General features: G+C 45.5%; 1 protein-coding gene and 1 pseudogene across 10 annotated transcripts in view; one reads left to right on the top strand and one right to left on the bottom strand.

The window, feature by feature from the left end:
- The window catches only part of SCAF8 (SR-related CTD associated factor 8), a 229,774-nt gene that overhangs the window by 56,950 nt on the left and 157,733 nt on the right, over positions 1–15,091 (bottom strand). The window lies entirely within an intron of this gene.
- LOC129039752 (U8 small nucleolar RNA) lies at positions 401–543 on the top strand (annotated as a pseudogene).

The following is a 15,091-nucleotide window of genomic DNA, read 5'->3' as shown; positions in this document are numbered from 1 at the left end:
TCTGGGATGATTTAGTATATATTGTTAAGTGCCTGATGGCATCGCTACAAATACGTGTGAAATGATTCCTCGCTGAAGAAGGTGGGTATTGAAAAGTAGAAATGCAAGGAACAGTGCAGAGGCATGGAGATGATGGGCTTGACAATGTCTCTTGGAGAGTGCTTTAGTTTGCAAAGGCTTCTCACGTTTGTGCTCTGGTCCTTACAACAAGGGAGCCAGCTTCCACTTGGGGAGGCAGCTGAGATGAGCGAGCTCAGGCAACCTGCCCAAGGCTGGTGCTCACTTTAAAAACAACAACAACACTGAATACTTGCTCCCAACACTGAATACTGATGAATTTATTATTTCCTATGTTCTTCATCTCTTCTGCATAGTGTTATTACTACTGTTGGCACTCACATATTAAGTGCTTTATAACTAATTCTTGCAAAATGGATATAACAGAACATGATGACTGGAGCTTGCATGATATGTGATTAATGTCTCTGCATAATCAGGACTTGCAAAATAGATATAACTGTCTCCACAAAGAAAGAAACTGAGGGTCAGAGATGTGCTTTGCCCAGTGTCTCACGGCAAATAGCAGAGCTAGAATTCTGAGCCTATTAGCTTTCAATCCCCCAGTTCCTGCTTTCTCCATTGTGCATGGTGTTTTCGCGTATGCTGAGCTACTAAGCAGACACCCACTATATATGCTATGCAACTCCATTTTTAGATGTCAAATCCAACATGAGCTGCTGCATTCAAAGCCTACTCAAGTGGCTCATGCCTATAATCCCAGCACTTTGGGAAGCCAAGGCAGAAGGACTGTTTGAGGCCAGGAGTTCAAGACCAACCTGGCAACATAGAGGGAACCTATGTCTACAAAAAAACAAATAAATAAAGCCTAGTCTCTCATACACACTCAGCTACTCCAGAGATCTGTGAAGTATCTGGATCAGAGATCCATGCTGAGGGGACATGACAAAATAGGTGAGCTTATTTCAAACTCCATAAATAGCTATAGTTCTTGTGAAGAAGTGCATTCTCACTGAGTCAAGGATCACCCTTTATAAGCAGTTACCAGTGTGCACTGAGCTCCCATAATACTAGCTCTAATTTCATAGTAAATAAACAGTAGGAGGTCCAAATCCCTACTTTTCAATGGGAATATGGTGCAAAGGATAAGACCTCTTTGAAATAAATTTGAGAAGTGGTAGTGTCTGGAGGTAGAAGTAATACCTGGAGGAAAATGAAAAATTTTAGAACCAGTTTTCTGCAGCACAAATTGCCATAAACAATGTATTTGCTATAACTGTCCTTGGTTTCTAAATGCATAGTACAGTGATTCTTTCATAAAATGGACGACAATGAAGGCAAATGGAAATGAAGGTGCTGCTCAAACAGACGTCACTGGCTGGGAGTCCACTGGTGTCTGGTAACTTACATCGCTTATTTAATCCAGCCAAACAGCCCTGAAAAGTACTAGGTTGGTGCAAACGTAATTGCGGTTTTTGCCATTGAAAGTAATGGCAGCTGGGCATGGTGGCTCACGCCTGTATCTCAGCACTTTGGGAGGCCGAAGTGGGCAGATCACAAGGTCAGGAGTTCGAGACCAGCCTGGCCAACATGGTGAAACCCTGTCTCTACTAAAAATACAAAAATTAGCTGGGCATGGTGGTGCATGCCTGTAATCCCAGCTACTCAGAAGGCTGAGGCAGAAGAATCGCTTGAACCCAGGAGGCAGAGGTTGCAGTGAGCCAAAATGGCACCACTGCACTCCAGCCTGGGTGACAGAGCAAGACTCCGTCTCGGAAAAAAAAAAAAAAAAAAAAAAGTGGGGAGTAATGGCAAAACCGATTACTTTTGCACCAACCTAGATGTATTCATTAATCTCACACTGCAAATGAAAAAACTGAGGTTCAAAGGGGTTAAATAACTTAGCCAAGATGACACACCTAGAAAGTGGCAGAGACTGGATTTCAAGCTAAGTATGCCTGACCCCAAAATTATATGCCTTTTCTTTCAAAGGCTGCTTCCCCTACATACCTCAACAACTAGACATCTGGGCAGTCACCCTACACTGCAGCCCACGAGGCTATTTCTTTTTTTTTGAGATGGAGTCTCACTCTGTGACCCAGGCAGGAGTGCAGTGGCGTGATCTCGGCTCACTGCAGCCTCCACCCCCCGGGTTCAAGTGATTCTTGTGCCTCAGCCTCCCAAGTAGCTGGGATTACAGATGTGCCACCACCACACCCGGCTAATTTTTGTAGAGATGGAGTTTCACCATGTTGGCCAGGCTGGTCTTGAACTCCTGACCTCAGGTGATCCGCCCACCTCGGCCTCCCAGAGTGCTGGGATTACAGGCATGAGCCACCATGCCCAGTTGAGACTGTTTCTTGATGAGAGCCCAGCAGTGCTCAGGATTGCAGGGAGGCGCAACTGCTTCCAAAACAGCGACATCTCCTCTCACTTACAGAAATCCAGCTAAGGGACAGTGGCCAGGCTTCCAGGTCAATTTCATGAGGTCATAGAAGAGGGACAGAGGGAAAGGACCTGGCAGAGTGGCTCCTCAGAGAAACAACCACAAGGGGCCAACTGCATGAAGAAACATTGAGTTACCTTCAGTTTTTGTTTTTTAGAGTCAGGGTCTTGCTCTGTCACTCAGGATGCAGCAGAGTGGTGCAATCACAGCTCACTGCACCCTGGAACTCCTGGGCTCAAGCGATCGTCCCACCTCAGCCTCTTGAGTAGCTGGGACTACAATACTGCACCACCATACACTGCTAATTTTTTTTTTTTTTTTTGGAGACAGAGTCTCTGTCACCCAGGCTGGAGTGCAGTGGCGCAATCTCGGCTCACTGCAACCTCTGCCTCCCAGGTTCAAGTGATTCTCCTGCCTCAGCCTCCCTAGTAGCTGCAATTACAGGTGCGTGCCACCATGCCTGGGTAATTTTTGTATCGTTAGTAGAGATAGGGTTTCACCATGTTGGCCAGGCAGGTGTCGAACTCCTGACCTCAGGTGATCCGCTGGGCCCAGCCAACTTCAGTTATAATGTAAAGGTTCCTGTGATCTAGTTATCATCTGCCCCTCTTAGCTGATTTCCAAATGACCTATTAGCAGGCTGTAAACTGTGTACAGCCTGAAGAATCATCTATAAATTACAGCTGAGAAAGAGAAGGCTAGGAGGACAATATAGAGATACCATCTACAGAGAGGCTCTGACCCTTTTAAAATTAATCTCCATTTTCCCCCGGTGAAGGTCTTATCAGAGCTGCCCTGCCAATAATCAGCAAAGCTGGCAACTGGCATCCGACGTCCTCCTCTTCCTTTGCACTCCACAAAAGATGAAGGCGTGTGATTAAGAAGCCAGGAGACAGAAAATCCACGAGTGATTTGTCCCAGCACTAATGACAATGGATTAATAACCAGTGGGCTAAAAACATGATGGAGCAGTACCAAGGAAACTCGGTTTGAATGAGGGCCTCTCCCAACCACATTCAGCTCCAAGCCTCAGCCAGCCTGCCCTGCCATGTGGAAGGGAAGGTGCCAGAGTTGCTCATGGATGCCAGAACCCAAGCTGCCTCCTCCAGCTGATCCGTTTGGTCAGCCCATATGGGAGCAGAATGGCTGGCACCGAGCTGAAAGTATCAGTGTGTGCAGACACGTTTGAACATAATTTGCTAAATGTTTTATTGTTCTGTAGTTAAAAACCTACTTAAAATGTGTGGAGCTATGTCCCATTAGATTAGAACAATATGAAGTCATGTCTTTTCAAGTACCCACTGTTAAGAACAATTACAATAACATCAAGGCAATCATTTCCTATTAGGGAAGTTTATTCCTGTGATGGGGGATACCCAGGACCCCTGTTAACTGAAATCGTGTTTCCTGCCTCCTATCCATACGTGCATCACTCACACGATCCTTGAGAGTCCCCAAAGAAGCGACCTAAGTCTACCACCATGGAAAGAGGGATCCTATGAGAACTAAATCAGACCTTAGGAATTGCAAGGCACAAGGCTCTCATTTTAATACCAGAAAACAAGCTCAGAGGTTCTACACTTGCCCACGAACATACGATTGAGAATGCAAGTGATGCTCTGACTCTTGGTCCTACAATGCCCCTTGTTCATTTTGTTCAAATATCTCAGATATTATATCCTGAAAAATTATGTCATTTGGCGTGAATAATCCAAATATTACGTGAACTTTGGAACTATGATTCTGTTTTTGTTTTTAGTCACTTATGGCGGCAAGTTTCCATAGGTATTGGGAGTCCGGTGTCGTGAGCTGGTGAGAGGGAGGCATGGGGTCCCAGAGCATAGGGTCTCAGGGCATGGCAGAACCCCTCCAGCAGGCCCATGCATGGGCAGGCAGGTGAGCACAGAAGGGAGAAGCATGCACTGGGGATCTGGAATCAGATGCACTGGGTTTGCATCTTTGGTTTTGTTCTTTATTAGGCGTGCACTCCTTGGGCAAGCTCCTTAGCTACTCCCACTTTCCTCAGTTGTCAAATGGAGATTAACACCGCCCCTGAGGCTAACTGTGGGGTTGAGCGAGAAGCTGGAAGGGTACCGATTCTTCCTTCTGCCAGTCACGTTCTCAGACAGCCCTGGGGACCAAGGGGACAGCAGAGATGACACCTTTAATGACACCTGCAGTTACAGGAGCAAGGCCGGGGTTTCCCATTTCCTCTGCCTGGGTTGCTCTGCCCTCTCTGCTCTACCTTGAGGTGGCTCAACCAGCTACGCGTCTCTACCTAATGCTGCCTCCTCTGCCAGGCCTTCCCAGTAGGTAAGGCTGCCCAGTCACGAGCCTCCCTTGGTCATGTCTCCGGGAAGAGCCCTGTTCAGATCCCCATCTTCCCCCTCCTTTCCTTGACTGGGAGCTCCTCTGTTATTGATTTAAAAGGTGATGAAAAAGGCCACCTCCTTCTCATAGGTCCGGTGGCAGTGAGCGTGCTGACCACACACTCTCCACCTCCCTGGCCACTAGGGAACCAGGTATGCCCTTTCTCCACCCCAGCCCCAGAAACTAAATGGGCTGCCTCTTTCCCCCTCCACCTCCCAACACTCTCCCTCTATCTCTGGGCCATTCCTACTTGGATGAGAGAATCACCACAAGTAACTAGGAATCAAGGCACCTGTGTTCAAAAAGAAAGTCAATGCCCATGCTCCTGTCGAGGTACAAGAAAAAAATCCAAGGAATTTCTGCTAACAGCGCATAGAGAACCACACCTGATTGTTTTTGACTACGTATGACCTGACAATTCTGCACTTTGACACCCTGACACTTTGACACTGGCCTTTAGGGCGGGGGTTGGGAGATAGGACAAGAAGCTGCAAGAGAAAGAGGACAAAAACAAGTTGTTCAAGGCACCCACCACTCTGTCACCTGACAGCAGACTGCCACGTTGACAGGCTAGGAAAGCAAGAATGTAGACTCCCCATAGCCAGGGCCAACGTCTGAATTCATCTTGGTAAGATTAGACTTCCGGGCGTGGGGCTTAACGGCCATTCAACATTCAATGAAATGGAATAACACTAAATAGCTATCCTGGAAGAGGAAAGTCTACCTGCTCAGCATGTAATCATTTTAGGCCATTTGTACAAGGCAGCTTCATGACACTCATTCCACTGGCAGTACAATCACCTCGACTGCTTGGAGGCCTTCAGACTGCAGGCTGATGCTGAGAGCTGATGCATTTTACATGAGAGCTGACTTCAGATCCTTCTCCTTCTAGCTTAAAGGTAAAAAGGTTTGACTTTAAGTTTCCAAGAACAAATACTCTAAGATTAATGCATGGCAGGTCACATGATGTGCTGCTCTCACTTTAAAATCTGGCATGTTCAAAATATTTTTTTATTTAATTCAATTTAATTTAATTTATTTTAAGATACAGTCTCATTCTGTCACCCAGGCTAGAATGCAGTGGCGTGATTTCAGCTCACTACAACCTCTGCCTCCCGGGTTCAAGTGATTCTCCTGCCTCAGCCTCCTGAGTAGCCAGGACTACAGGCACATACCACCACGCCCGGCTAATTTTTGTATTTTAGTAGAGATAGGGTTTCACCATGTTGACCAGGCTGGTCTCGAACTCCTGACCTCAGGTAATCCTCCTGCCTTGGCCTCCCAAAGTGCTGGGAATGAGTCAAAGTGGTGGCATGAGCCACCGCACCCAGCCTCAAACTATCATTTAGTAGGATGTCTTCTTCCCCCTTGAAGACTAGAGTGAAAACTATCAACCTTTTTTTAGTAGAATTGAACCCATCAGATGAAAATTTTTAATAATTTTAAATGTTAACTTTAAAAAACTTTCAATATTTCTTACAGGCATGCCACATTTATGCATAAAGTATGCTCTAGAAACTCAAGGCATTAATTAAATCTTATTTTTAGTGTGCTGGAAGAAGTCAATGTTCGAAGAAATCCTATTGTTAATCTTTTTGTAGGCAAAGAAACCTTCCAAAAAGTGAACAATCACCCATTTAAAAAATTCTTCGATTTTCATATATCCAGTTTGCCGAAACAAACTCAATCTGGTGTCCTCAGCTGTCTCCACAACTGAATTGGAGAGACTATATGGCCGCCCATTTGAGCAGATGCTATTTTTTTTTTTTTTTAAATAGCTGAAGAAACTCATTTGCAAACTGAATTAGTGGCAGAGAATTGACGCGACTTAGTCAAGGAAATGACAAGCCACTCACTTTTCTGGGATGCCAGAAAATGCAGCCCAAGGGACAAGTGACCCCTGGAATATCTAGGACAGGAACACTTACCCACAGCCCTGGGTGGTGCAAGGTTAGGAGGGGACAAACGGCCAGAAAAAGTTCTTGCAGGGACCATGCTCAGCTGCCCTCGAAGGGAGGACTCAGCTATGCCTTCACTAGATCTTTACTTGTATGCATATACTTACAGAAACCAGGGCTTCATGTCTGAAAAGTGGGCACAAGGTAGCAAATACAATAATTAGGGTTATTTTTACGCTTAAAACCACAGAGCAAGGACGACTCAGCTAAGGTTCCTACTATCTCTAACATACCTAACAATCATGTTAGTGAAAGACTATACTTGAATTGCATGTCTCTCTCTATTTTTTTCTTTAGTGGAATAATAGTTTTTAGAAAGGCACAGTGTTGGCCGGGCGCAGTAGCTCATGCCTGTAATTCCAGCACTTTGGGAGGCCAAGGTGGGTGGATCACCTGAGGTCAGGAGTTCAAGACCAGCCTGACCAAATGGCGAAACCCCGTCTCTACTAAAAATACAAAATTAGCCAGGTGTGGTGACGCATGCCTGTAATCCCAGCGACTCAGGAGGCTGAGGCAGGACAATCGCCTGAATGGAGGGAGGTGGAGGTTGCGGTGAGCCGAGATCACGCCATTGCACTCCAGCCTGAGTGCAAACAAGAGTGAAACTCTGGGAAAAAAAAAGAGAAAAGAACAGTGTCTTATTTTAACAAGCTCACTGAGAACTCCAAACATGATCCAAATTAATGAACCACTAATAGATACTCTTTTTCTACAAATGCAGCAGATTCACGAACAGTTGTCTTGGGCAGATCCAAAAGGAAAGAATATAGAACAAGACAAGACTGTTTTAAAAAAAATGGGTGGCTTTCCATAATCATATTCCTCAGAGGCCTCGGCCAGGATTTGGGGCAAGAAAATTGAGGCCCGGGCGCAGTGGTTCGTGGCTGTCATCCCAACACTTTGGGAAGCCAAGGTGGGCGGATCACCTGATGTCAGGAGTGAGACCAGCCTGGCCAACATGGTGAAACCCAGTCTCTACTAAAAATACAAAAAAATTAGCTGGGCGTGGTGGCAGGCGCCTATAATTCCAGCTACTCGGAAGGCTGAGGAAGGAGAATCGCTTGAACCCAGGAGGTGGAGGTTGCAGTGAGCCAAGACTGCACCATTACACTCCAGCCTAGGCAACAAGAGCAAAAATCCGTCTCAAAAAGAAAATAAAAGAAAAGGAAATATCTCCCTTTGAAGTGTTTGAGAGCTGAGGTATGCTGAATCTGCAACCCACAGAGAATTCCCTCGCATGCTCAGAGGTGAAGAGCATGCAACATCCGCAAACACACCTCATACACAACACCCCTGGCAGGGCGCGTGCACTCCATCACTGTCCAGGCCTGTACCTCTTCACAGAAGCCCTTGACATTTGTGAGAGACACATCTCAGATATTAGCAAATCCCCAAATTACAAATCCCATAATAGTATGTAATACCCCCCTCTTAAAATAGGTATGCAATGATGATTTAAAAAGGCTGTGGTGGCCAGGCGTGGTGGATCACGCCTGTAATCCCAGCACTTTGGGAGGCCGAGGCGGGCGGATCACTTGAGGTCAGGAGTTCGAGACCAGCCCGGACAACAAGGTGAAACCCCGTCTCTACTAAAAATACAAAAGTTAGTTGGGCATGGTGGTGGCACACCTGTAATCCCAGCTACTCAGAAGGCTGAGTCAGGAGAGTCACTTGAGCCCGGGAGGCAGAGGTTGCAGTGAGCTGAGATCACGCCACTGCACTCCAGCCTGGCGACAGAGTGAGACTTCATCTCAAAAAAAAAAAAAAAAAAAGGCTGCGTGGGGTGCGGATGGCAGCAATCAACCAATCAACGAGGCTGATTCACCCACCTGAGTGACACATGGCCACCCACCCACCTTGCATCAATGCTATTCACATGTGTGCCTTAGCAAAATTAGAGTATTACCTTATGCGTTGGTTTGTAATAGCTGAAGCCATAAATGTTAGCACCAGGAATGCCAAGGTGCTCCTATTTTTCAAGCTAAGAGTCCAACGTGTAAAACCATGAGTAGCCAGCAGCTTGGGTGGAAGCTGAGTTGGCCCAGTCCCTTAGAGGGCCCATATAGTTCCCTTAGAGGAACATATAGTTCCTGCATCACAGCCTCTGTGATACGGGTTAAAAGCCACTCATCTAATATATAACGTATAATTGTTTGGAAAGCCTCGTTCCAAAATGATTTTAAGGACTACTGATGAATCTGTTCAAATCAGGGAGCAATACAGATGCAACATGCCCCTGGATCCACACAAGAAATCCCAGAGATTCCCTAGGATGACACTCTCTTCTTGTGAACTATGGGACATTTTCTTGATTGAAGTGTAATGCCCTTCAGGACTGCTTGTTGCTTTTTGGAGCTAGATCCCTGTCAACATCAGGCACCACATTCCAGGAGACTGAAATGTTTCCCTGGGCATGAAATTGTAATGTGTATTGTAGGAGAGCTCGATCCACTTTACAAACAATAAGTCAAGATGAAATGACCGCCTCCATTCAGTGTCAAGTGTTGTAAAAATGTCAGAAACACAAGTTGGCTCTTTCTCTCCCTTCATCGTATATACACTGAGAAATGGCCCACAAAAAAATTTTAAGTTGTAAGTACAGTTATCATTTGTATGCAAGTGCTAAACAAACTGTACAGTAAATGGACTCCTTTGTGTGCCAGTGGAAAGGCCGACCCTTTACCCGGCATTCCATCCACCACAAGGGACTGCAAAACTGGGTGACACTGGATTGCAAGGAAGGACAGGGTTTGGCCGGGCATGGTGGCTCATGCTTGTAATCCGAGCACTTTGGGAGGCTGAGGTGGGCAGATCACCTGAGGTCAGGAGTTCAAGACCAGCCTGGTCAACCTGACAAAACCCCATCTCTACTAAAAATACAAAAAAATTAGCTGGGCATGGTAGTGCACATATGTAATCCCAGCTACTCGGGAGGCTGAGGCAGGAGAATCGCTTGAATCCGGGAGGCGGAGGTTGCAGTGAGCTGAGATCGTGCCATTGCACTCCAGTCTGGGCAACAAAGTAAGACTCCATCTCAAGGGGGAAAAAAAAAGGGACAGGGTTAGGTGTTCTTCCCTTAAGTGGCTCGGCTGGGAGACAGAGGACTAAGAAAATATTCCAACAAGTCCCAGGACAACTTCAGCACAGCCCTGACTGCGAACTGTTTATAAGAAGTGTTACACAACCAGAAAATTATGGCCATTTTCTTTTTTGTGATGTTTCCTTAACAGAGAACTATTTATCCCCCAACAAGGGGCTCCATCCTAGTGTGGCTATAGCTGTTTGTGGTCTTCTCATTGCAGGTCAAATGGGAGGAACTGTCTGCAAGGGCGTCAAATGAACTCAACCCGGCAAAGGGCTCCTTTGCATCCATGACCCACAGCTGGGTTTGAGCTGTCAGCAAAGCTCATGTGGGGAAATCATCTCGAAAGGGCCTGATGGCCAAAACCTTTGTCAAAACTTTTGGCTGTCTTTCTCTTCAGAATAATGACAAGCTAGAATTTTTTCCCCTTCTGTAGCTCACTCTTTGGAACACCTCCCAGGATGCTCAGTAGGTATTGCTTTGGAGAAGGTGGACATAGCAGGAGCTGGACTTTGGCAGACACAACACAGGGCAACAAGGGTACACAAAGCGATGAGACAGGAAAGAGGAAGCCCACTGCTAGAAGTCACAGAATAAAACGAGGAAGGCCCAGGGAACAGGAAGTGGGCATTCGTGTGCCACAATTTCATCTGCATTATTGATTTATTTATTTATTGAGACAGAATCTCACTCTGTCACCCAGCCTGGAGTGCAGTGGCGCAGTCTCGGCTCATTGCAACCTCCACCTCCCGGGTTCAAGGGATTCTCCCGCCTCAGCCTCTCAAGTAGGTGGGACTACGGGAGCACATCACCACACCCGGCTAATTTTTGTATTTTTAGTAGAGACAGGGTTTCACTATGTTGGCCAGGCTGGTCTCGAACTGCTGACCTCGGGTGATCCGCCTGCCTTGGCCTCTCGAAGTGCTGGGATTACAGGCATGAGCCACCATGCCCGGCGTTATTTATTTATTTTTTGAGACAGAGTCTCACTCTGTCACTGAGGCTGGAGTGCAGTGGCATGATCTCAGCTCATTGCAGCCTCCACCTCCCGGGTTCAAGGATTCTCCTGCCTCAGCTTCCCAAGTAGCTGGGATTACAGGCACGCACCACCACATCTGGCTAATTTTTGTATTTTTCTGTAGAGATGGGGTTTCACCATGTTGGCCAGGCTGGTCTCAAACTCCTGGCCTCAGGTGATCCACCTGCCTCGGCCTCCCAAAATGCTGGGATTACAGGCATGAGTGACCGCGCCCAGCCTCGTCTGCATTATTCTTAACATCATGCTTCAGGAGTCTTGAAGTGGAACTAAGTTCTTGAGTGGAACCAAGGGATTCATATAAATATTATGTCTATTCATTTATTTCTTACTTAAGAAAAGGAAATTAAACTCGGGGGTATAATTTAGATGGGGCAGTATGTTAGCGTTTGTCTTTAAAAAATTTATATAAAATCCTCAATTACATTTCAAAGTAATCATTTAAAGATTATCTCAGTGGATTTGTTTTTGGTTTATTCTGTGACTCAGGCCTCTAATGTTTCTGGTATTTCTCAAACTGCCTAGGCAATTTTTATAGCAAAGTAACAATAAAAACGTGGTGGTGAATATTAACTCTGAAAAGATAGACTCATTTCTCATTTTGTACTTTCAAAAAGATTTTCACTACAACTATTTTTTTTTCACTACAACTATTTTTTTTTTCACTACAACTTTTTTTTTTTTTTTTTTTTTTTTAACCCAGGGCATGTTCTCATCTGGTCACTACAACCACTTAAATGGCTCTCTCAGTGGAGTTAAATTTTACCTTTGCTTTGTTACACATCAAAATGACACTGTTAACCCACTCTTGATAATATACATGTTTTGGGTTGTTTTTCTAGTAATGAGATGGGCTTTTACTGAGCCATCTCTATCTCTTTAGAAAAGTCCTCTTTGGGTTCAAGGTATTTTTTCTCTTGCAAAGAAAGCAACACATTTCTTATGTAAAATAAAATCCACACTCCTCATTTTCTAGCACTAAATTCTAAGCCACCCCACCCCCCCCAACCTTCCACATGCATCTGCAGGGTAATGCCAGACCATCTGAGAGGGGTGTCTCGAGTCATTCGCTAAGCTTGGTTGCAATGATAAAGTCTGAATCTGCAAATGATTTGTTTCAAATAATAAATCAGAAGGGCTCAAGGTTATTCCTGTAATAGTCATTCTTATTTATATTTAATGTTTTCTTGGGAGGGAGAAAAAGAGGTGGAGTTTAGGGGAGAGTTGTGTATACAAATGCAACTCTCCTCTAAAGAGTTCATGATATGAATTTCATGATATGTATTTCAGTCCAAAAAAAGTTCTGAATGAACCTTGGCTCTAATCAGCGGTACTGTATTACCAGGGGCAAGACTGACATTAGAGCTCAGATTTCTTTTAGGAAAACTGTAGAGAACGTTGAAAGGTCCTTGCATAGGGCCAACGATTATCAGGAAACTAGGGGGTATGGTTGCCAAATGTAGCAAATTAAAAACACAAGAAGTAATTTTCAGCATACATGTATTCCAAATATTGCAAGGACATACTTATACTAAAAATTACCTGTTGCATGTCTGCAATTTAAACTTAACTGGGTATCCTGCATATTATCTAGCACCCTACTAGGGAGTCGAGGACTGGATACCTCAAGGACACTGAACTAGCATAATAGGTTGTGTTCATTTCTACAGCAAGATGAGGGTGCTCCAGAACTGAAGACGGTTTTCAGAAGTTTATCCTTTACTATTTACCCCTGACTGTAAAAATACGCCCTTTACATGTTCTCTCCTTTTTTCCACCAGATAATAATCGTGAGCTTACGATACACACGCCTGGGACTGTCCTAGAAGCTGGAAACAAAAGGTGAATAAAGCCCCACCTCTGACCTCTGGAGTGGACACACTGGTGGACAGACAGAGTGACACCAAGTGAGCAGAACCACACTGTAAGAAAAAACTGATTAGGGGAAAAGAAGGGATGCGGGCATGGGATGGGCCTGATTTGAGGTAGGATGCTCTTTAGGGCTTTCTCTGAGACAGAAAACGTGCAAGCACTTGAGGAGTGTGAAAAAGTGAGAGGAGAGGAGAGAGAAGGGAGGAGAAGAAGAGGAAGAAGGAGAAGTGGTGGCTGACCTGTGCAAAGTGAAACACTCTGGAGCCATGTAGTATCGAAAACCAAGGGCTTTCAGGCCAATGCCATAATGCATAAAATGAGCATCCTAGGCAGTGGAGATGGGTGTCTCCATTTAGGAAAGAAAGCCTGGCCTTCTAGAGTGTAGTTTTGGAAAGTCAGTAGTTAACATGCTTTCAAATTGTGTTAAGAAGGTAAACCTGTGACCTGGAAAAATATTTCCTGATTTCCTACAAGCATTCCCATTTTGGGTGGGAAGGAATGTGTGTACAATGACTAGTCCAACATGTCCCCATCAGAGTAATCAGCGTATCCCTGTCTCTTCCTGAGAATATGTCAGAAACAAAGTTCCCATGGCTCTTGAATCCCTTCCCCTGTTCAAAAGGACAAGGACAAATACCTGACTGTAGGTTGTGGTCACAGCAGCACTGACGAGAACCAGGAAGGCTGCCGTCATTTATCAGTTATAGTTAATGACACTGCACCTCTGGCTTGTACAAAGTTCTAAGGAAGGACTTTGATAGTTACAGTAATTGGCTGGGCACAGTGGCTCATGCTTATAATCCCAGCACTCTGGGAGGCTGAGGCGGGCAGATCACTTGAGGCCAGGAGCTCCAGACCAGCCTGGCCAATATGGTGGAACCCAGTCTCTACTAAAAATACAAAAAAAAAAATAGCTGGGCATGGTGGCGGGCGCCTGTAGTCCCAGCTACTCGGGAGGTTGAGGCACGAGAACTGCTTGAACCCGGGAGGCAGAGGTTGCTGTGAGCCAAGATCAAGCCACTGTACTCCAGCCTGGGTAACAGAGCAAGACTATGTCACAAACAAACAATCAATCAATATTTAAAACAATAAACAAATCCTTAAAAACTTAAAAAATATTAAAATGTCTATCCTTATCACCTTATCTGAAAAGAAAAAAATTTTAAAAGCTTTAAGGAAAAAATACAGCTCACTTTAACCTATAAAAATGTGCTCTGGGCTGGGTGTGGTGGCTCACGCCTGTAATCCCGGTACTTTGGGAGGCGGAGGCAGGCAGATCACAAGGTCAGGAGATCAAGACCATTCTTAACATGGTAAAACCCCATCTCTACTAAAATACAAAAAATTAGCCAGGCATGGTGGTGCACGCCTGTAGTCCCAGCTACTCAGGAGGTTGAGGCAGGAGAATCTCTTGAGCCCGGGAGGAGGAGGTTGTAGTGAGCCAAGATCGCACCACTGCACTCTAGCTTGGTGACAGGGCAAGACTTTGTCTCAAAACAAACAAAAACCGTGCTCTGCTCTCTGGCACCCAGGAGTGTGGGCATGCAAATTAGGCCTATGGTCTCCTTGTGGTCTCCTAGTGCTGCCTCTCTTCCTGGGGCCTCTCATTTCAATCGAGTTCCTCCCTGAAGGACTGGAATGGGTCTCATGGAAGAAACTAGGTTGAAATTGATACCTTTGTCATACAAGATAACCCAAACTTTCCAGTTCGAATCATACCCCTAACAAGGAGACAATCTCAAATAGCACAGCTTTTACACCACCAATGTGGACGGAGCATGTGATGATTTGAGTACCCACACTACACGAACATATAAATGATAGAATGAGGACCACATAACCTCAGGTCCAAAGGGGCCCAGGTGTCTTCAGATCGATGTTTCCTCAGATCCCTGAGTTGTCTCTCTAACTTCCCTAAAGGTGACCTTTGTCCAGGGGGTCTCTCCAGAGTCAGAGTCTGTCTCCCAAGTCCTCCATTTTCTTTTTCTTTTTTTTTTTTTTTTTGAGATGGAGTCTCACTCTGTTGCCCAGGCTGGAATGCAGTGGTGCTATCTCAGCTCACTGCAATCTCTGCCTCCCAGGTTCAAGAGATTCTCTTGCCTCAGCCTCCTGAGTAGCTGGGACTACAGGCATGAGCCACCACACCCGGCTAATTTTTGTATTTTTAGTAGAGATGGGGTTTCACCATGTTGGCCAGGCTGGTCTCGAACTCCTGAGCTCAAGTGATCTGCCTGCCGTGGCTTCCCAAAGTGCTGGAATTATAGGAATGAGACACCACGTCTGGCCCAAGGCCTCCATTTTCTTTTCAG

Source organism: Pongo pygmaeus, chromosome 5 (genome assembly GCF_028885625.2).
Source record: "Pongo pygmaeus isolate AG05252 chromosome 5, NHGRI_mPonPyg2-v2.0_pri, whole genome shotgun sequence".
Lineage (NCBI taxonomy): Eukaryota > Metazoa > Chordata > Mammalia > Primates > Hominidae > Pongo > Pongo pygmaeus.
The sequence above is the reverse complement of the archived record's forward strand: the minus strand, read 5'-3'. Positions and strand labels throughout refer to the sequence as shown.